Source organism: Gnatocerus cornutus, chromosome 1, assembly GCF_029298725.1.
Source record: "Gnatocerus cornutus isolate USDA-ARS CGAHR chromosome 1, icGnaCorn1.1, whole genome shotgun sequence".
NCBI lineage: Eukaryota > Metazoa > Arthropoda > Insecta > Coleoptera > Tenebrionidae > Gnatocerus > Gnatocerus cornutus.
This window is the reverse complement of record NC_142233.1, coordinates 30026991-30051381: the sequence shown is the minus strand read 5'-3', so window position 1 is coordinate 30051381 and position 24391 is coordinate 30026991. Positions and strand designations below refer to the sequence as shown.

General features: G+C 33.5%; 1 protein-coding gene across 2 annotated transcripts in view; it reads left to right on the top strand.

Annotated features, from left to right (window-relative positions):
• Nucleotides 1-24391, top strand: part of Hr3 (nuclear hormone receptor 3 ROR-beta) — a 71580-nt gene that overhangs the window by 12921 nt on the left and 34268 nt on the right. The window lies entirely within an intron of this gene.

Here is a 24391-nt window from a genome sequence, read left to right as displayed (position 1 = left end):
TATTATGATGGGAAGCACGCTGTGGATCCGAGTAGCGGTACCATCCAGCACTGGGTTACCAGCGCCATGGTACAGTTATACGTGTGTTTGGCCCGTTAGTTCTACAGCCACGGTGTCTTGCCGCGCCTGACGACGAGCCTTCTTCTTCAGTGGTACCATGGTAGTGGGTTCTCCCCTCTTAGCCTGGTCTTGGCGGTATTACTGGAGGCGCACGGTTTGCCTTGCGGTTGTCTCTTGGTACCGTTAGCTTTACAGCTGTCCATCAAAGCTGTTTATGGTGTTGAGTTAAGTACGATTGCATGTTGATATCGGAGATAGAATTGATAAATTTTACATGGGATCGCGGCAAGCTCGCGTGCAATTGCTTTTTTCAATTGATTCATTTGCATAGAAATGCAGCTTCTACCAGAAACTGATACCTTCATCAGAAAAAACCTGGGGCCTACATTAGCATAATGTGCATTCGTGGCCAATGACATCATGGACCACCAAAATTAGCGGAAACGCGACATGGATCAGTTAGAAAATGCTAATCATCTTTGTTTTGTCTGTCGCGGCGCCGAACAGGCATTGGAATTTCAATTAGGTTGGTACTTCAAAGCAAAATAATTATGTCATTGGTGACACTGCTACCAACGTGTATCACAGTTTAAAGTTAAAGTTACGAGTTTTGAACACAAACCAAACGAACACTTGATAAATGGCTGCAAGCGCCATAACTCCTTTAAATGAGGCACAACGCTATGTGACTTTCATTGCCATATAAGCCACAATTCTTTTTAACTCTCATTGTTACTGTTAACGCTAGAATTGTCAGAAACAAAAGAAACACTGAACCTGCAACCAGTTCCAGTTTATGCGTAAATTGCGAAAAGAATCAATAAGTGAGAGCAATATTTCGTGCAGGTCAGTTGCTAATTATCCGAGAAATTTTATCACTGGCTGGGAGACTTATATTTAACTCTAAATCTATTAATCCGATCTTTTTGGTGCTAATTTACGTATTTGTAGGTGTGTAATAGATAGCGGGCTGCAAACTGGGAATTTAGATACATATAATTAGATTAATTAATGCTCAAATTTGTTTTTTAATTTATTTAGTTTTGTTTAAGGACTTTTAGGTTGACATTTGACATTTCAGCATTAATTTAAAGTTCAAAGATCAACAGTTCGACAATTACCTACAGCCAATTTAGGTTGCAAATGTGCACTTTGACAGTTATTTATTTATTTAGGTTAAAATCTTAATCAATTAATTTTGGAAAATTTAAGATGACGAGGTTGGTATCATTGTCTCTCCAGAATTTGATATTTCCCGATTTTAACATGAAAATTGTTGTGCATCAAAATTACGTAATTAGTGCGAGTCCTTTAACAGTTTTCAAGTGAAGTTAAGTTTCCCTTACATGCAACGGTAAAAAACTAATTGAATTTCGACATATTACATTGACATAACTTTTACGATCGTCTTTTGCACCCCAAAACTCAATTCACATAACACCGCCATTGTAATATTTGCAACAGGAAAAAATTAACGATGAAAATTTTAAAATTTGTAGCTAGCCTAAGAAAATAAAATTGCGGTTTGTTTGAGTACGTATGAAAAAATGTATTTTAATGTTGTCTTGGCGAACAAATTTCAAAAGTAACATGTCACGTCATTCGTGCTTTGAGAATAAACAAAAAAATATAGAAAAATGTCAACACTGTTCTGGCCTCTGTACGTGAGAAAATTCCGACGTTGGAAGGTTAGGTATACCTGAGATTGGTATTATTGCATTGTTTATTCCCCTAATGTCATACAATTGTACTACTGTTTTCTTTCTATAGTTTCTTAGGGACTTTTTTGGCCAAAGTATGTCGTAAATATGAAATTTGCTTTTGGCTGTCAGAGAATAGTGTGGAATTTCTCGCCATTCAGTGCTCCCAACTCCAATTTGATAAAAAGTTCCTCCAATTTACAACCAGAAAAATGTGAATAAACTCGTTTATTTTTAACCACACTAACGCAACATTTATTTCATGATAACTAATTGCCACTTCACATATAAAGACGTTGCAATTTAAATTTCAGCTTAACAAACATTTTCAGAACACCTGTTTTGAAATATTCGTCTGATTTATCATTTCAATTTTCATTTTTTTTCTTTCATGCCACTGTAATGAATCAGACTTCCGGTAGCATTCCCAAGTTAGCAATTGTGATCTATTATCACAATTATCACTTTGATATCTTGCACAAGTAACGAAGAAAATGGAAAAGTTGCAGAGGATTAATGGGGAAAACATGGAAACGTCGTAGAGCAATAACAAGTAAAACGAGAGGTGTGAAGTAAATTTATAGTGTTAATCTGCGAAACTATGCGGATATGATGTTTTAGCCGTTTAATCGGAGTCTTAGATTTAGTTTTTTTGTTTAGTTGCGGAGATTTATAGTTACTTTTATTGTGGAATGTTAGTGGCTTATTTCTAAAACGTCACGGTTTAAAATTCCCGCCAAATTATGGTTTTTATGTAGACTTCAAAATTTTCGATGGTAACTGGACTTGGCAAGTTTCTGTTCAACTGTTTAAACAACATAAAAATCCAGTAATAGCATCTTTTATATCTTTTGTTAAATTAATTTTCGCATTATAGTTTCTTTATTACAAACTCCCGTTGAAGTTTCTAAATAAAACTTTTAACTTGAGCTAAATTTGAGTATTGTGTTGATTTTGTGGTGTTTACAGCCATTTACACTTTTCAACGTTTAATGGTGATCGTCCTCTGTATAAACAGGCACTATATAAAATATTTAGAGATCCCACTCGTAAAAATTCTGTCAAACTTCCTCTTCTAAAATTACTTTTATAACTAGTTTTACGCATATTCCACGAATCCTGGTGAAAATTCTATCTTTATTTATAGAAAACTAGCAGAATTCCCCGTTTGATTGACATTTATGAAATCACGTGAATGGGAATAAACAATAGTAGGTGTGCGTCAAACATCCCGGGGTCAATATCCACAGATGTCGTCTGTCATTGATCCTATTAGAACTTTCGGCTCTAAATATAATCTTTATTACGTTTTTATAATAAGTTCCCTGAACCGAACTCATTTTTTTATCATAATTTTAATGGCTATATCGATCCCCCCACGTGACCGGAACAATCGACTGTGAGATGTCTCCTGCTCCGCCGATGGACGTGCGAAACTTCATCTATCCAAACAAACACGTCGAATCCATTCCAAACTTAAATATAGCATAGTTTAGAATTTATTTACATTCTCAGCTAAGCGTAATCATTCAGTATCTCCGTCTTTGTCGTCGCACATCTGACGCTAGTTGGCAGCAACTCATGCGTTGCCAACATCCGCAGTCGATGTGCTTGTCGAGATGACGTCATCACTTCCGTATACGTCACTTGGGTCAATAAACTGCCTTGAAAGGTCGCGAGGTTGACGCAAAGTTCATCTACTCGACACGAGACGGCGCTGCCATCGATCGCGACTTTGTTTTGTCTGCGAGGACGATTGATGGAACACCCGCCAGATGACGCGTCGGAGAAAAAAAAAATACCACAAGTTTAGATGTTCCTAAAATTTTTATTACAATTTTTAAATAAACTGTTATATAATGTTGTCAAAATCTGGCGGTATTTTTTTTAGAAAACTTCAACAATAGGACCTTTGTTTACGACAAAACTAAAATTCGGTGGTAACGGGAGCAGTAAAAAAAGGAAAATTTACACACCGTTAACGTTTAAAAATGCATGACAAGGCTGAGTGGGCTGTGGAATTGTTTACAGTTATCTGTTGTCCAAAAATTTAGTGGATGTAATTATCTGGGTACAGCGATTTACATGGCTATTGAAAACGAAATTTTTGGCATACAAATGTCTCAATTATGGACTGTAAACATGCATGTAGTACAAACATAATAGATTTCGCGCCACAGGTTAAATTTGACAGATGTCAACAACCTGACAGTTGAGTGATTTCAAATGTGATAGTAACAATGTGAATAGAAAAGTTTAATAACCGCAAATAAAGTCATTTGAAGGGTGTTATCATTCATCAGGTATACGATTTAAAAAATTAGATTAAAGATGTGACATAAACAATGTCGAAATGTGTTGGTAACTCTGCCTGCTATTTTTAAGTTAAGCATTAGCATGTTCCTGACAATCTTAAATGTCAATAGACAGGATTACCAACATCAAAATAAAAAATGGAAAGACTACAAAGCGCCGGTTTTCCCGGTCAGACAAGACGACACTGATATTGCACAAGTTTTAGCAATAACCACATTTGAACTTAAGTTTATCAAAATCAATAAAAAAGTGATGAAAAGTTTAGCATGATTTGACAAGAAATTGTCTTTTGTTTGGTTACAGAAAGACCAAATGTCAAAACAGAGAGATTTTATCGGACAAATTTAACAAACGGTCAAATTCTGTAGTCATAAGGTGTTCAGATTTTCGATACAGATATTAGATGTCGAATAAACGATTGTGAAATTTAAACGTGTGTTGGTATATACCATTGCATTCAAATCATCACATATAATAAATTACAGTACAATCTTAAAAAAACTAAAGCTTTTTGTATCGTGTTATCTATTAAATTTCCATTCTAGATAGGCTATGCATTTTGAACGTATGTCGGCTTCTTGCTCGATAACTGTCAAATTTTCTTGCGTCAACTGTCCTGCGGTGGTGTTAGTTACGACGTGAAATTCTGCTTGGTTGTTACAAGTTGGTGGAATTGTTATCTGTCATAATAGAATTACAAATTTGCATCAATGTCTAACCTCTAAACTGTCAAAAAACAATGAGAAAGCAGTCAGAGCTGCCAACCATATTCCACGGTATGCCAACATAGTCCAACCTACTCACAACATCGAAAAAAATTAAGCACGACATAGTCTCAGACTCATCAAAAGACTAATTTATTTGCAGACAAATTTGTGAGTCAATTTTAGCGGCTTCATTTCTGCAAAATTGCATTTTTTCTTCACTCGAGATGTTATGAACGTGAGTTTATCATAAAACTGGGATATTTACGTTTGAAATATGCTCATAAATTTAGAAAGGTTCTCATCTTCTTTAAAAAGAGAATTAAAGAAAATCTCACCGCACAATTGCAAATAAATTAGTTTGAGGTTAAAAAGCAGAGCAGCCAACATGTAAGACCCATTTAAATTTTCTGCAGTGAATTGGCAGTAACGACAGTACATTGAAGCATTCGGGCGACGATATATCACAGCAATATACGAATCGTGCTTTAAAACAGGCAGTCACTTCAAGAAATTAGCTTTATGTTATTGTACCTCGTAAATTTAGTCAATCTGATTACTTTCATTTGTTCTACTTCTTTAGTCTACAAGAACTGTTATCTACTACACAAAAAATTGCTACAACTTTAAGCTGATCCGTTTATGCCCACTTGTTTGTGTTGTTCAAAGCAATAAAAAAAACAAACAGCTTGTGAAACAGAATAGCAAATCTATAGATTATGACGTTTGATATATTGTCAATTCGTTGCCGATCTAGTTTCGTGTGCAAATGAGCAGGGTAAGCGGGGGCTTCTTAGAACGTACAAATGAAAGTTATTAATCACTGTATTGATCAGAAATTAACATAAACACTTTCGAAATTTCGTAAGCCCCGGGTGAAAATAACAATTTTAAACAATATATCGTATGCCAGATAAAAGATTAATGCGATAATTACACACTCCTCCTTCTATTGAATAGAAATATTTGCCCAAAATGCTTTGTATACAATAGAACAAGACTCATCCGTTACTTACGTTGCTTTTTTTTCCAGGTAAGAGTTCGTTCTTCATCTGATCCGTTGCGAAACGATCGTACCATCAACGTAAAGGTAAACATAACATTACCAAATAAGTTGATACCTCATTAAACAGTAAGTATTATAACGATCTTGGTTCAACTGATTGAAATCTTGAAACGTATTTTTAAATAACTCCGGTTGGAACCTCTCTTGAATACAAAATGACACTCGACTTAAGTAGCAGAGACTTTATTTTTATTTTTTCGTAACACCAATCTTTACTTGTCTCCACTAATTACTCCATTCGGGACCAAAACGAAGACGAAAATTTTCGGCTCCAATTACCGTGACATGATAAGGTACCACCCGTATGGACAAGAAAAAGTACATTTTTTACAATGTTTGCTTGCCAACATGTTCGTGTCAACATAAATTTGCGCTGTTCAACATGGAGAGACAAGAATTTCCAAAAATGGGAGAAAAAAAACTGCGGCGTTGCTTCATTTTTATTGATTTTTTTTAGATGCAACACGAAAGTTACTAAGCAAAATTCGTGATGACCTACTCAGATATCACGTAGGTGCAAAATAAATATATTAAATAAATAGAAAAAAATGGAACATGATTGCCAATAACTAAAAGCTTAGATAAGAAGATGTTTCAAATTCCAAGAGTGTTTACCACTTGTGAAAAGCACAATGAAATTTTGTTTATTGTTTCGATTCTTAAAGAAGCGATTTTTCCACGGAACAAAGCGAATATTTCACTTTATGTATCAAAAAGGTAAATATTTATCTCGACGTCATAAAATGCAAACTTTCCTGATGCTATTAATTATTGTTTATATTTATCTTACCATGAAAAATGCAACAAGACGACCAAATTTTCTTAGCTTAGATTAAAAACACAGAGGCGCTAAATTTAATTCCAATTTAAAATATTCCTTGGAAATACCGCAAACTCCAATAAAGTTTGAATTTTTATTTTTGACAAAAAATATTTTTTACCAATGGTAGCCGCGTAATCATCTGCGGATCCCATAAAATTGCAACTTCTGTTAAAATTTATTTCAAAGAAACAATAAGATGTGGCAGCAATCCAACTAAAGAACATAAAATTTTAGTTTACATTCAAGTGTGGTCAACAACTCATGAAATTTTTGTAGAGATCCTAGAAATTTTTCAGTATTTTTCTCCACGCTAATTAAATCTTCAGGAACGTTCCTGGCAGCGAGTGAATCAGTCGTAATTATGTGTAAAATCCGGTGCAATTTTCAAGGAATGAAAGTAAAATCTGGCACATTTTTCAGCAGAGCCATCCATTACTCAGTATTTATAAGAGCGGGTGCACAGCGATGTTGTTTTTGTAAATTCATCAGAGACACACGAGGTATTTTTAACTTTATCTGTGCATTAAATCCGCACTTTTATATTTTTTTCTTCCACACTTTCACGAGTCGACGACGAGCTAAAGACGACGCATTATTTATTTATTGCGGGGGTTTTGTCGACGGCTCAGCGCGCAATTTTTATTTTTTGTACACAGATGGAGACTTTTAGACATTCTTTTTTGTAAGAGTTAATGGAAATATGGACGGCGATTGCGAAAATTTTTACGACTGCACTTTGTGTACAAATGTTCAATGACCAATAATTACCGCAGTAATAAATTGAATTCCAATTGATTATTGTTAATAATTAAGGTCGTTGCTCTTGTATCATACACACCAGATGACAGGTACTCGACGGTTTATGGATAAAATACAGTATGATTGCAGTGTGGCCTCGATTAACATTCGAATCTGGTTATAAAGTTTCATACTTTTGAGTTTAATGGAATTTTATTTATTAAAAGGTTTATTTTGGAATTTTTATGGGCCCAGATAAAATTTGATTAACTACTTAATGAAAAATTTTATGCGGTTTGCGATATTTGGAAAGGAGAGGACAATGAACTGAAATCCAAAATATTTTTTCAAATTTTGCTATAACTGAAAAATTAATCTGAAACGAACAGGAAAAACAGTGGAAAAAACAACAAAAAGTTTATTACAAATAGTATTCAAATAAAGTTCAGTTTTAAAGAGAAAACTTTGTTTTATAACTTCTTTAGTTTTCTATGGTATTAGTCAAGATTGCTCGTAACTTAAAACGTCCTTACTACCTGCAATTACTATTTTAATGGCAAGTATTAAATGTTAGGTCTAAGCACCTGTTAAAAGATTAGCTAACTATTCCAAAATCATCTTCACATTCTTTCTCTAATACAATTTTTGTAGTTCCTATTTTTAAGCCTATACTTATAGACGATTTAAAGTTACTAAGAACTACATTTGATGGACAAAAAGATTTATGTTACTACGATTTTAACACATCTTTGATGCAATTAAATTAATAACACTTCTTACAGTTAAAGTAAGTTTTTTAACCCAACACATCAAGACTCAAATTGTATAAACGATCCTTCGCTTTAAAAGTACAAATCAGCGTTCAGTTTCTTTGTTCCTAGGATATGTTATTTATCACTTCAGGTTATTAGAAAATCAACATAATAACAGAAAAATATGCAAACACAATAAAATACATATACAAGGATATATATATTTTTTTAAATTAGGAAGTGTAAAATTAAAATACTGTTTTAATTTCAATACCGGCATTAATTCATCAAGCCGAGTTTATAGGTCAAATAAAAGGAGAATAAGTATTTTTTCTTAAAAAATGTATTTAACTGGTCACTGTATCCCACCAATATAATTTCAATAATAGTCTAGAATTATTTTTTTCAGTCTATGCATTTGAGAAATTTTATTACTCAGTATATTACAAACTAAAGCACTCTGGCCAAAATTACACTAACGTTCAAAAGTCTTGCGCCCTCTCCATTTTAAACAAAACTAAAAATTGCCTGCTTTTCAAACAACATGTTTTTTGATCTTAAATTAGATAAAAATTTGGAGCCATAAACTTCAGTGACACGATTATAAGCTATACAACAAAAACCAAATCTTTTCATTTTTTTATATTAAAATACGTAACTTTGTTACTTTTTCAGTTATGACAATGAAATTTGGGGAGGTTACTACTTCTAAAGTCTTTATTAACTGTGCCGAAGTGTAAAATTTTAGAATCAGAAATAGAGATTTTAGAAAATTTTGTTTTAAGACAATGTACAATTATTATGCTCAGATTCAAATTTTAATATTTATTATAGTTTATTATATTATTATATTATTATATTATTATATTATTATTTATATTATAGTTTCATAAAGGGGTGCAAGATTGGTAAACGTGGGTGTATGTTATTTACTTAAATGGAATTCATTTTATTTTATTTTATTTATTACGTTTACGTTGTAAATAGAGGAAACAAAATTTAAGGTGGCCCACTTCACTAGGAACTACTCACTCCTTCCTATCAGTCATTCACTGTCAGATAAGCTAAAAAACATAAAAAGTAAAAATGTGCCTAAAATGGGTTAATGTTATGATTACGAATTTACTTTATTTTATATTTATATCTACGCATTTCACATAAAAGTAAAATCATGGTTTGAATTTTAATAGAAATGACGAACTTTCCGAACTTTTGTTCAAAAATCCCAATTTCGGCCCAGTCCCCGTGGATGCATATCCACACAGATCATTATTTGCGGAAAATGGGACACGCCAAAGAATAGAAAAATAACGTAATTTACTACAAGCGAATTACGTCGTGTCCTGCGTGTGCGAATACACTCTCAGTCTTTATTTATTATCTGGTTGTAAAAGTTTATTGCTGAAATATTGCATAAATCAAACCGTACTCATAATAAGACTGTACAAGACGTATAAATAATTAACGCAATTGACTGATCGAAGTTGTCGCAACAAATTATTTAAATTGGACGAGTATCAAGACCACCAAATTGTATCTAGTTTAGTTTTTAATTTGATAACGAGGAATTGTGCACAATTCCACGTTGGCGATTTTCTGGTTGCTTAAGTTTATTGCTTTTAATATTATCGCGATAATTAAAGGAAACGTGGTAAAAGTTTTCAGGTATGTGGCAACATATTAGCACCTTATATAAATATTGCGCGTGCTGCAGGAAGATTTTTTGTTCCCTCTAAATAAATAACTGAAGTGTGTCTTATTTTTTAAGTGCGATTAATAAGTAATCGGGAAGTTCGCATGGGCTTCAAAAATTTCCGACTAATTGACCCGTTGTGAATTAGGGACTGAAAGTGAAATCCTGTAAATCAAAATTGGCATTTTTCGCAATGTTTCACTTTGATCTTTTTTTATTTCACAAGTCCGATTCTTAAAATGCACGTCTGCATTCTTGATATTAATCTCAGATGGGAAAGATTTCGTAACTTTTTAAGTTTAGACTAAGTGAGTGTGCAAAAAATGCGAAGTAAACAAACTTTCAAATTTTCCCGATTTATCTCCTGCAAATCCAATGCAATTACGTTTAACCGATTTAAAAGCTACAACGGCTATAATTAATAAAATGCTAATGCGCTCAGAAATCGCCGTAAATTATATCACATCGACTAAACTCATGTATTTCCACATAATTACATTTATTGAATGGTTAAACAAGCTTGGCAATCAACGTGTGATACAAAAACTAGCACATTTTTAATGCCCAAATAAGGACAAAGATGCATTTAATTTTCAATAACCTGTTGCTGATATCTTCGCCTGTTTAGGAAACGTAATAAATTACTAACATTAGATGATCACCTTTGACCTCGTTTAATAAATAAGTTATAATTTCGGATAATAACTCATTTGAAAATTTTATAGATGTAGTTTGCACAAGCAATTATCCTGCGATAAATTGTCCTCGATGAAAAAAAAGTATTAGAGTTAAGTCGTGTATAATTAATGTTCGTTAAATTAACGTAAAGAATGCACACTTGTACGGCCTTCCGGCTAAATCTCTCATGGTGGATTTTGAAAGAAGTATCATTATGTATTATGAATCACGCACAATCATAACTGTAACAAAGTGCTTGACGTCAGAGAAAATTAAAGCTATTAAACAGAAATTTGTTTACCGAAAACGGAGGGAAATTAAAATAAAACTTAAATTCCTAGCCCTCGCAGTATTCGCGAGAAAATTTTTTTTGATTTTACTTCATCATAAATTACACATTGTAGTAATTATCAGCCATAAAAATGGCAGGTTGTGGCATTTACAGAATCATTTGTAGTACTCGAAGTAATAACATTGATATTTTTACAAAATGGAGATTCACGACATACGCAATTTATTTATAGCACAATAAAGTTCATCAGTATTTAATAAACTGTAATTAATTGTAGACATCATACGTACTTATCAAGCGAGCTATAATGACCTCATATGTGTATTATAATCCACACAGAACGTAATGTCTGCATACTTATATGGTATTTAACACAATTTAATAATTACGCTCTGGGTAGGCAATAAATTCGTTACTTATCAGTAGTTCGAACAGGTAATTTGATAATTTAACTTTGTATTGTTGGTTCAAATATCTATTTTATATAAGAGTAAGGACAATGGACCTAATTATTCAATTTAGGCTACATGCGACTCGTACAAACAGCGGAAGTTTAATATTGTTATCCAAACTTTGTTGTGAAATTGACAAATGTGGACTATCTGAAACGAGGTGGCTAAATAAATTAACACTGATTAAAGTTATACATATTTGGCAACGAAAATTAGATGAAGTGGGTGCCTGGAGTCATTTCTATATCCCCTGGATAAATATTTGACATCTCATTATTTATTTGCGCTAGGAAACTTCAAATGTCAGAAGCACCTAAAAGTACTCTGAAGTGAATGTAAAATCGTGTTAGTAATAAAAATGTCTTCATTTTGAAACGGAGCCATTTCTTTCACGATGTGAACTGCAAAAACCCCCGAAGAAAACTAACATGCTGTCAAGTCACAAACCATTTTTTTTTTATTTTTGATTGATTAATAGCACTAGTTACTTAACTCTCTAAATCAACACGAAATGCAGTCACAATGCTCTTGAGTCCATGTAACATTTTTATTTAATTAGTTCCTATATAATTACGCCTGTAACATTTCATTCAATCTCCAACTTTAAGAGTAATTAATTTCTAATTCGCCGTTGGTCTATCGGACAAAATTACTAAGTGCTGATTTTTTTGTTGTGGTATAAGATACGGGAAGCCCGCATGTCTCTCTACAATGTTTATAATTATAGAAGGAGGTAGTTAACCCAGGTAAAAGTGATTTAATTTTAGCACCTGACCTATATTCGAAGTTAGACGTCTGCCGACGCTGTTGCACCATGTGTTGGGGGAATACGTCGACGCCGCGATTTACAACGGTGAATGCAAGCAAAAGAGGAAATTTATAAATCTAATAACATAAACTTTCCAACGGGACAGGGCCGAAATGGGCGGATTTCGGGCTAAGACAGATGAAGGGTGCCAAGGTAAACTTCAAATCAATTCGAGTTTTTAGTACCCATCTTCCGTTTGTTCACGTTTTTATTGATTTCAACATTTTCGCTGAATCCTAAAAAATCAGTAAAGTTAAGGACAAGAAGATCTTGCAGCTGATCATTAACACTGTGCACAAAGTGCATTTTCGATTTTCGAAAGAATCTCGCCATATCAATTTTTTCTGTATAAACCGCACATGAAATTTGATAAAAAACATGATCGGCCACCTACCTCAAACCCGTTCCACTAAATCACGAAGTTATCTCCATGTAAGACCATCTTTCACTCACATTTTTCTTGAATAAATCTGATCTGAGAGACCCTTAGGTGCAGAACCACTGAAAGTGAAATCATGTCAAACCGTGCATCAGGGAAAAGCCTTGTAATAAAATTCCCCGATCAATTGCTTACGTCCATTGATATGTTCCGATATAATTTCTTGTTCTCCATTAGGTAACATGCGAGATTTTGGCCCGTCATTATCATCTGTTGCAACTTTCACCGACTCCGGCTCTGTTTCCTTGTGAGGGATATTTATGTACAAGCAACGTGGTTGCATGTAGAACGAAATTTTCTTGAATGCGAAAAATTTTTCAGCTCTTCCAGGAATTTTGGCGTCAAGTCGAGCTCGTTTTTCACTTTATGTGAAAACAGAAAGTGACGGTTTGTGACGTAAGCATGCACAAGACCACCCAAAATCCCACGTTCAATTCTGTACTTACGTTTCACAAACGAATTACATATGTACGTGCATAATTTCGTTTCTGTGAACATGACAATTGGGCTTTCTTTGTTGTGGGACATGCCACCCACTAATTTGGATAATTAGATTGCTAGGTACATGAAAGAAAGCAAATTCGTTCTTTTTGAATAACAATTCCATTTCTTTCCGATGAACAAAACCGCGTCGATACGAGCATATTCCTCCAAAAAATCGTTCCGAAAGATTTGTGACCCATTTTCAGATTTACATGAGCTTAAATAGCCCCCGATGCTGCTGTACACCAGAAATTTGTTGGCAACAGTAATAAGCAGCTCCGTAAGTTCTTGTTACGAGAAAAGGTTGCAAAAATATTTCATAAGCTTTATAAGCTCTGAAAGTTTTTAGGCGTAGGTGGCGACTAAAAGCATCGAAGGAAGTTTTAACTTCAATTAATGTGTTTGCTTTTAATTATTTTAAGTAATTCTCGTCCTCTGCGTGTTCATGATGTGTTGCTGATATTTATAGAGATATGATTTAGACCCACATTTCGCAAATCTTGCGGAACAGATGGGGGTGTCTTGTTACAGTTGCGCGCCAAAAATAATACTTAAAAGTGCTGTGTAAAAATAGAGAAATATTCTAATTATTAGGGTTTACCTACTTTTTTTAATAAAAATATAATAATTATCGAAAAAGCAGTATAAAAAATCATGTACAGTACTCCCGCGAAAACCTCACAGCGAAAGCTTAATCACATGCATAAATAATTTTCATCGATTTTCAAATTCCAAATTTGTCACTCTGGTTTCCTTTTTTTGCTTGTCCACTTCACATTCAAGCCTCCTAAATCGGAAAACCTAACAGTTCTTCGGAATTAAATTATCGTTTCCAAACCGAAATGTCTTTATTGGTATTGTTAGCATCAATTATCTGGTACCAGAATGATGTAATTGACTCCCACGAAATGCCAATTAAATTAAAAACCCATTATTTGTGGCACCTGCTGGGTGTGCATGGAAAACTCAGATTATGCAAGAAAATTTATAGCTTAAAATTTCGCATTCTTGTCATCAACAGTTACCGAAATTTTTCAAATTTTCGTCAGTACCATTCTACCAATTAGCATGTTGTCAAACCCGTTATAGAAATAACGTTGTGCTCCTAGTGCTCTAAATAATGTTGTCTACCAGAAAATACATTCATTAAAGTCAAATGGGCAATAGAACACATACTTTCAAGAGATAATAACTGTGATGTATTGTAATTTACGCTTTGTCCATTATATGTAAATCACACCGTAAATATAGCAACATCAGTCACGATAGTAATGTGCTTACTCAAGAAGTCTTTAGACATTTCCCAATTATGGTTCAATTTATATCAGTGGTGTATTTGCCGAACGAATAAACTGCCAATAATTAATTTTACGACACATTATTACGTGTTGGAAAGAAGCGAGAGTTTATTGGCATTTTTAATAACTGTAATGATCCTCCAAGGTAACAGGAGGTATAACCGTGGAAATTGCAACATCTACATATGAGAAATCTGAAAAGGAAGAGACTGAAACGGATGCGAATGTAATACCATCTTTTCCGTTGGTAGTCGAAATTGCTTCTGCAGTTCCTTGCAAACAATTACTAATAAAGATCAATGGGTTCGATACAAAAAGAAAGCACATTTTCTTACCACGCAAATGCGTACCGACCGAAATGTGAAAGTAATCATAACGAGTTGGTAAAAATTCATTTAATGTCTACCATAATAAACTTAGAGAAAAAAAGTAAGAAACATTCCATTAATTAAAAGTAATTAAGTTGTAAGCGAGCGAACATTACGTAACCATTTATTTTTTAATTTTCGCGAAGAGAGCTTTTTTGCGCAATAAAATCATTTCGGGACTGGAACCTAACATTACGGTTAGCAGCCATTAATTTTAACCCGTCGACACTTTTAAAAGTTGTTTCTACAGCATGAAAGTTGTCGTGAATGTTCAATTTTCGTGGTTAATCTTACATAACGGATGACCAAAAGTGATTTTCTTGAAATCGTATTGTCTTCACAACTTTCCAAGTTAATTAAGCACCACTTAATTTAGCACAAACTGACGAGAACGGTTCTTGACATTGATGGGACTGAAATGTAACAGAACTTCAAGGTCAGTTTTACTATGCATGTGCATCATATTTACTACGTGACCATTCATGTTTAATCGAAGCAAAAACACCGATGGCCTTCGCAGCGTCATAACAACAGTGATATCGAAAAAAGTCGGAGAAATGTGAAATTAGGTTGTAATTATAATGGTCGGTTTATGTCTCTATTTATTACTCAGGAAATTTTCCAACACATGTTCACCGCAGATTTATTTGTTTTTGTTCCACTCTCACCTAAAATTCGTTTTATTTATTATAAATTCGAAAACACAAAAATCCAGGTTAGAGAAATAAATACTTGGAATTTAATGAAAAGGAAACGGACTGGGTTGTGTCAATACGTTGATGTTGGCAAAAATTTAGAATCTTCTGAGACAAATCTTCAGTTTTAATGACTTCATCAGTTCAGTCATTCTTCAAGGTTGGGTCAAGAAGGTGCAGATCTCTGGCATATAATTAACATTAATCTACCAGCAAACAATTGTAATGCTTGATTTTTAGATGTTTTTATTATGGTAATTGCAGCCGCAACCTATTTTTCTAATAAACAAAAATTCCAGACTGACCAATTAAATTCAGCCTAGATTTTGTGACAATAATTTGAAAGCAGAATAAATCTACCTACGTTGAAGAAATATTTTTAAATTTAAGTAAACAAAGTAAACAAAATCCTTGACCTCATTTTAATTTGAAATTTTTGAATGCACCAAGGTTCTAAAACAGGACCGGATTTTTAGTTTTATAGGTGCAAAGAATTTCGTTCTGTTCAACACAAACGTGTGCCTAAATTGAGCTCGATCGTCATTTTACGCAAATACGAGATGGCGAAATTACATTTATGGCAAGAGGAAGTCGAGATATTTGCGTTTAAAATTTTCGGGTACATCGAGGTGGTAACAATTTATGATTTCCGACTGATTCCGGAAGTTTCATATCTCCGGAAGTCGGATCTATATAGGAAAACTGTAAAGGGGACTGGATTTCATAGCTCTCAAATGCTAAGAATCTTGTCTTACTTATTTTCCTAAAGACACCAAAATAGATTGTAAATTGAAAAAAATTGATTTTAGAATTTGAGAGATGTAAGATCTTCTTATCTGCTCAAGGACGAAAAAAACAAAGGTCAAGACCGAATCTTTCTATCTGTCTTACAATTAGTTTCGGAGATATCGAGGTTTACATTTTAGATCTAAAAATTTACTATCCGCAACTTTAAACGTTTCTAATTTCTTTATTTGTAAACTTACGTTAAAAATTCGCACAGTACTGGAATCCGCGTAAAATTTTGCGTAAAAGGAGTTTAAGATTGCTCCCCAAAGAAGCGAGATAGCGACTGGAATAGATTTGGAAAACATGACCAAAGGTAGAAAAATGTTTTTTTTTTAATTTTTTGAATTGAAGTTAAGATTGGATTTTTATGTAAAAAAGCGCGAGAAAAACGCTAACCGTTTCTTTTTATCTGTTGTAGTTTCTAAGAGATCGAGCATAAAAGATCAAGTTTCCGAAATTTTAACCATAACTCGGTTACTTGTTGCCGTACGTGGGTTTTGAACCCAGTTTTGAATTCTGCGCAAAATTCTGCGTAAAATAAGTAGGGGAGAGGGGGGCATAGTGGGGTACCGGGGCATAGCGGGGTAACACTCCTGCTGCTCAAATCAAACGCCGTGAAAAAAGTCGAATAGCTCGTTTTGATTGGTTGTTAGTTGACAGTTAACCACGTGTGTTTTAAAAAACAAAATGTGGAAACCTATATGTTTTATAAAACAAAATGTGAAATTCAGTGTTTTCGTTAAAAAATTCGCGAAGTGAGGGAGCAAGTTTTTTTCAAATCTAGTCATACAAATGTAGTGGCTAAATATGATGAACCTGCTCATTTATGTGCAATATGCATTGATGCCTAAGTAATTTTAAAATGTTACTTTTTCCAAGTAGGTACACAGTTATTCAAAAATTTGATTTTCCCATAGGGTACCCCACTTTACCCCTATGGGCGGGGCAAAGCGGGGCAAATTCCATTTTTCAAAATAATGCTCACATGTCGTAAGTTTTTTATGGTAATCAAGAAAAGTACAACAAAAATCATCCGCAATACATTAGTCTATGATATTTAGTAAAAAAAAATTGTTAATTTCTATTATTTTAACATGCGTGGCTAATTGAATGTTAAGTACCCCACTATGCCCCCCTCTCCCCTACTTATAGTTTCTCCGAAAACAAGCGAGATATTGACCGAATTTGATTTAGATATACATTTTTTGTTTTCGAAAAATGTGCGAGAAAAATGCACGCGAAAACCAAATCGTTCTGTTTGACGTAGTTCAGGAGATACGGAACACTGAAAATTTCGGAAAAATCACTATCAAAATAGATTTACATCAAAAAATGGATTTTTTAATTTAGGATATGAACATAAGAGAGGAGATTGTGGATATACAGGGTGTGTCGTAAGTCGCGGATAAACTTAGCAAATTCATAAAGGCCGGCCTTAAAAGAGCATAAAAACGTGGTTTTTGTTCTTATATCAATTTCACTTTTTAAGATAGAAGCAGTTGTAACAAGCAGATAAATACCTTTTTATTAGGAAATTCAGTAAACTTTAAAGAAAGCTCTAATCATAATAATGAAGTTTTAAAGCATTTGCAACGAATGCAACCAATTTTAATAATCAAAACGTCATTACGATTGGGTATTGAAAGTGTTAAATTTGAAAAAAAGGTTGTGTATAACATGGCAACACCGTATAATCACATCACATTAATTCGGAATTCAAAAATGCAAGTTACTAAGTAACAAGTTTCATTAAAATCAACTTTTATAGGTATACAGGTAGTAACAGTGTTGCCAAATTAGCACAGTAATACTACCCAATATCTCAAGAAATATGCTATTTACAAAAATAATTAATAACAATACTTTATATTTAACTTTCCAAACATGGTGCTGAAGAGTTTATCCGCGACTTACGACACACGCTGTATGTAGTTTGCTTAAAGTGATCTACAGGGCCTATTTTTTAGAAAATTGAAAAATCATTTTTATTTATTATAATTAATTTGATAAAAAAATAATAATTAGAATTTATCAAAATATGGAAAATTGGGCTCTTGCAGAATACCTACATATTTTGTTATAACCTAGCCATAAGCGAAATACGGCTGCAATCATCCTTATTTGTGTTTATGAAAACCACGTTTTTCTCTCAAAACAAGCTCCCAAATGCCATAGAACATGTAAACATCAAGTCTGTTATACAACTTCAAACAAATCAACGACACAAGTGTTGAAACGAAAATGACCTCTGCAACAACATACTTATGATCACCATAATAAACAATATCTTTGCTCCTCATCATGTTTCCGCACTTAGATTGTTTGGCATAAAAAATATAGTTATTGCGGTGAAAGTAACACTAAAATAACGCGAGAGCAAAGAACTTCGATGTAAACAATAAAATAGTTATCCGACCAACATTTGGCGATTTTATGATATTTTGACCATTCAACTTCAAAATATGCAAATTTCGCACTGATTTCGTTTGACCACACCGCTGGGCAATAAACCACGGTCTTAAATCGGAAAGCCCATTTAAAAGTCGTTCTAACAATAGACTAAAGTGGTAAATATTTACAACCCCCGACCAGTTAAGTGCAATCGTCGGCGTACCACAATATGACGGGGTTGCTACTGAACGTAAACGTTAGCAGCGGGGTTGCTGTCGACAGGTAGCGCGGGTGATTTTTTCTCTTGCAACAAAGAAACTTTACAGTTAGATGGACCATGTGCAGCAACAGCTGCATCAGAATTTCTTCGTGTAATTATACGGAGATCGAGAGGGTTTCGTGGGAACGCCTTATTTTCTTTACATGTAGTCCACACCCTCTAAATCTGGATCCTGCTTCCGCCTAACGGGAAATTGGGGTTCAACACCTGTGCGTATGGCGCGAAGGATGGACATTTGGACCAAAAAATTATAATTTGTAATGTAATAATGAAACCGGGACGTCTTTACATTTTTGAAAAAAGTGGCTTAAATGTGATCATCGATCATTTTTAAGTTATGATAGTCAAATATATACAGGGAGTTTCTAAAAACACTTTGTTTGATTACATTTCGCCCCTTCAGCCCCTACGTCTGTATTATCTATCGGGAAATTGTTTTTTTAGTACGTATCCGCGTGTTGCGACCCTGTATTGCGCCATAAAAACAATATTTATTTAAAGATATTCCGTTGTGAATCATCTGAATCGGCGGAAGGTCAGTGAACTTGGCGAATTTTTGAGGTACGCATCCAATTATTACTTGGCGAACGATTGCCAACAAAAAATAAAACTACTCTGGACCCTATAAGTACAGTCCACTGACCTTTCACAGCCAGATAAAAAACCAATTGACAGAATGGTACTCTTTTATTGCGTCCATACGTGGAGATTGGCGTTGCGCAAATCAATCATTTTCAAATATGGTACTAATTCGTTAGACAGGAATTTTTTAATCGCAGCAATTGAAGTGTGTTCTAATTCCAGATTTGTTTATAATTTAATTGATTTGAATGTTTAGCGCGTAATTAATTTTAAACGTTTAGTATGCGCATAGTTGTTACTTAATTTCATTACTTGTTGTTGCTGTTACAGTCAAACACACAATCACCAGTGTTCCTGCTTTGAATGTGTAATCTGTGATTGCTGATACTATCTTTAATAACGAGGATTTATCAATTTTGAAACCTGTTATTTATGGCTGGAGATACTTAAATTAATTCTCTGCAACGAGATAAACATATTGTGCACGTATTTTAGGTCAAATCAATATTAAAAATGTTTATGTAATGAACTTTTCTTTTTTGTCTTAATAATGCACATCCATCATCTCGGGTAAGTGGACAAGCAATCAAGATTTTACAACTGTGTGGTCAAAACAACAGTTTATTCAACTCATTCATTGAATAACGTGATCAAAAGTACGAAAATTTATTTTTATATCTTGTGGAGAAAAATACAAAACTGTTGCGTCAAAACTTTAATCGGAGACTACTGGAACGATACCAATTCTTTCATCATCAAAATTTTCCGTTGCTAAAAAGCAAAAGTTTTCGGGATTTTTACGAGCAATAAACTGTTTACAAAAGCAGGGAAAATCTAAAACCAAGACGATGTAAAAAGGGGAGTATGAAATCCGCAATTAATTAAATTACTTGTAAATTCCGCAATTATAGGTTGGAAGTATTATATTGCAGATATTCTGGATTATAAATCACTAATAACTGATATTATTACGAAATTCCTTTAAATTTAGCTGAAATAATTGTGCAGTTAACATTTCCAAGCGCCAATATTCGGTGAAATTCGTTAACTTTGAACTTTGCAATTACATTTTTCTCATTATTTCCACAATTATTATTTATTGAAATTGTCATTCGAAACGCGACTAATAAAATTTATGAAACGGAGTCGGCACCCCATTTTTTAAATAAGGAATAATTTAAGCTTATCTTATCTCCTCTTATTTTCCAAGGTACTGACCAATTGAACGTACAAGTTATTTCGTAATCATAATGTGACACATTCTTGAAATCTTTTAAAGCGATTTCAAGTTAGGTGGGCATTTTACGAGTGTTTTTATTGTCTTGTATGTAACTCGGTTTCACTTGGATCTGAAAATTTCACTAGGAAGGCTCTCCCGCCACATTTATGAACATAACATTTGGTTAATACAATTTGCACGTCTAATTTTAGCAAATAATCCTTATGAGTATTGTCCCCCAATTTGTCAAGCTCTTATCAAGTTCATGAACCTACTCATCCGTCGTCAGAGAGGTGTCAACGAACGTGACTAATTAAATCCACCATTTATAAACATTTTCCGACGATAAATCCGTTCGTGCTTTTATTCCACAAAACACGAATCTCACATTTAATTTTTACCGTAATTTGCATATTCTTAGTAAAACAATAGTTTTGTCTTTGACATTATTGCACATACCGCTTGATTTTGTTCGAGTTATTATTATGGTTTTAATAACGAAGAGATGATAAAGCCTTTTATTTAGTCGTGTTGTCGAGGCGCTCAGAATTCTGTTGAATAGTTTTGTGTGGGATAAAAGGAATATTATACATTGCAGACGTCGACGACGCTAGTTCCGAAGCGTCCCGCTCGGCGCCAACGTCGTTGTCATGACGACGCCATGTTTTGACGTCGTGTGACGTAATAAATGTGCGTCGATTGCAAGCGTCCTTCCGGAGTCGAGGAATCGCAGTTTAGCCCGCACCAAACATGCTCAGAAACTTATGAATTACTAGCGAAATATTTCAAAAAAAAAAAATAAAACGCTTTCTCAGCGTCAAGTTAATTTGGAAATTCCACTCTGCGGTGTCTACGTAATTGAAACTTGTAAAACCTCTCTCAAATGTCCCCGCAATCAATTTTTGAAGTCTCAAATGATTGAAGGCTGTCAAAACCACACTACCTGCTCTCGAATGAAAAATGAACAGTTTAGGTCCGCAATAAATTTATCAAGAAATTTCGAAAAATCCCAACACGTTTGGTGGCACTAACAATGATTTATTTCCAAGATTTCCTGAAACGGCTGCAACCATATTTTATGGGCCCAATATTCCGTCGTGGCCACAATGATTTTAAAGTGAAAATTGCCCCCATAAAGTACGGGTCATTTATGACCTCGACTTTTACCACAGTCTCCAAAATCTGCATTCTGATGACGGATCAAACGTGCCCACAGAACCGTAACAGTTTTTCTTCCAACAGTTAGAGTGGGATAACAGTATTTTTCTAATAAAATCCTCTATGTATAAGCATGGCGGGTTCTTAAAATTAAACCACCGTTTTATTGCACCAGGTCATTAAACCGAGCTGGATGAATGAAGATTTTATTGCGTTTTCGGTTACTAAATCGTTTTTTGAAAAGTTTTTAGTTTGCGAATTTGCAGGGAAAACTTCGAGTTTAACATGTGGGCTTCTAATGACTAATAAAAAATCGAACAAGGGCGCTTTGACAAACAGAAGTGTCGAGAAGACGGTGTTCATAAAAACGGCGCGCCATGGTTTTCCTTGTTAATAAAAACAGTCTGTTCGGAAAAATGGTGCGATTGTAAACACTGACAAATCGCTCCTATGTGGATAATTTCACTGAAGAAGAACGAACGTATCCATAGCAATTGTCAGATTCCTATTTTTGTAAGAATAAAATTATGTAATTGAATTTTTTTTAAATTTTTTCAAGGAATTTGTTTAAGGCTTCTAAATCCCCACAGCTTGATGGCAATAATTGTTATTTTCTCAGCCGTGAAGCATAGAAAAAGTGTCTTGCATCTTGCACTATTTTTTATTTGGAATAATTTGTTGTTACCTACAATTTTACAATTCACACGTTTTTTATTAGAAAACTCAACTCTTGGAAATATTTTTTTATATTTTCTCTTGCAGAACTTGTTTTCGGGAACCCTAATTTTTTCTGAACTTTTTGATTTTGAATTGGTGCTTCAAGAACTGACGTTATTTAATTTCTCTACACTCCTTGAAAGTTAATTAATCTTAAATACGAAAGGATTGATTGATGTTTAACAAAGTGCATTTTAGTATTCTATGCACATTCTCTTTAATTTTATGATTATTAAAATAATTAGGTTCATCAGGTTTTTTACGAGTTTTTGAGTAAATAATTGCGTATCATTAGACGTATTTTTGCAAAACATTAAGTTTTTAACATTTATTGTAAGTTATGTAAGATTTCCGTGTGGCAGGATTCATAGGTGTTAAAAAAATTACGCTTCCCTATATGAAATGAATGAATATTCATTTTCAAATATTAAAACAAACTCATCATCGCCATAGGAAAAGCTCATTATTAATTGTTTTATATCATATAAATATTTTATATCGCATAAATCAATATATCGACTTTTCATTGATACATCTTAAAAGAAACCTAATAATATGTTAATAGTTCGTTATAAAACTGAGCAAAAATAATATTTCAAAAAGGAATATTTCACAGTGAAAAATTAGTACTCCTACTAATTAATTACACTAATGCCATGAAATTTGAGGTAATATAATTTTTGATCAAATATTTCCAAAACCATTGAACGCAGCGAATGATCATATTTAGGTAGTAGATACAGGTTGGCGAGATTTAATTCCCCTTCCAATAAAAAATAAGAGCTTGAACATTTTACATGTTTTTAATTATGAAGGAAATATAAGTAAATATTTACTTTCAATTTAGGTGGCCCCAAGTAAATATTTTTAAATTTCTCTGAATCGTCTCTTTATTATAAAATTGTTTTTTCATTTCGCCAGTACAAAACCTTTACGAAAATAATATAGAAATATTTAATTAATTTATATTCCTATTACTACTTTACCTCGAATTCAATATCTTGGAAAAACATACAAAGTTCCAAAAAATAAAAAAAAAAAACTTGATATTTAAAAGTTCAGTGAAACTAATAATTTTGATAGAATTTTTGCAACAACTTGTAATATTTTATGCACTAAATTTCGCACGAGTAACAAGATTTTTTCTACAATTACAACAGTTTGCAAAAATTAAGGATGAATATTTCAAGTGACAGTTCTGACAAATATTTTAAAATTCCTGTCAAAGTGACAAACTTTTACGTATTCGTTTGCATCACTTTTACGCACTGGGTTCTTAAACAATATATTTCGATTTTAAAGTAACAATCAAAATGTCAATTTTATGTAGCGATTGTAGAAAAAGATTTTTTTTCAATATTTTAACAGATACATATTTCGTTACTAGTAGTTAAAGCTCGTAACAACTTTCATTGCAATTTCTACTCGACCTTTTATTTGTTTGCATCTATTCTTTATCGATCGGAAAAGTTAAGGACTGAACCTTTCTCTTGTAACTTATCTCCATTCTCATTCTAATTCTAGTTCATTACTACGTTTTTCGAACAAGCGAAGAAAACTGCGTTCAATACCAGATGAACAAGTACGCAAACACTAGAAAACCTTGCTACCTTTGTTTAATTCTTTAACCCTTCATGAAGTTGAATGGACAGACCCATTCTTTTATTCAGAATGAAAGCACACGTGGTCGTATCCACTCCGATTTAAACCTTGGCTCACCTGTATCTTAAATTTACCCATTTTACCCCCACAGGAAGATAATTCAACGTAACCACTCGCACGTTTCAGTTATCATATCCGTGTTATTTCTGTCAAGAAATTACGATTTCGACTAAATTTAGATAGCATCCTCAAACAATGAATCATTGAAAGTATGAAAGCATGAACGTC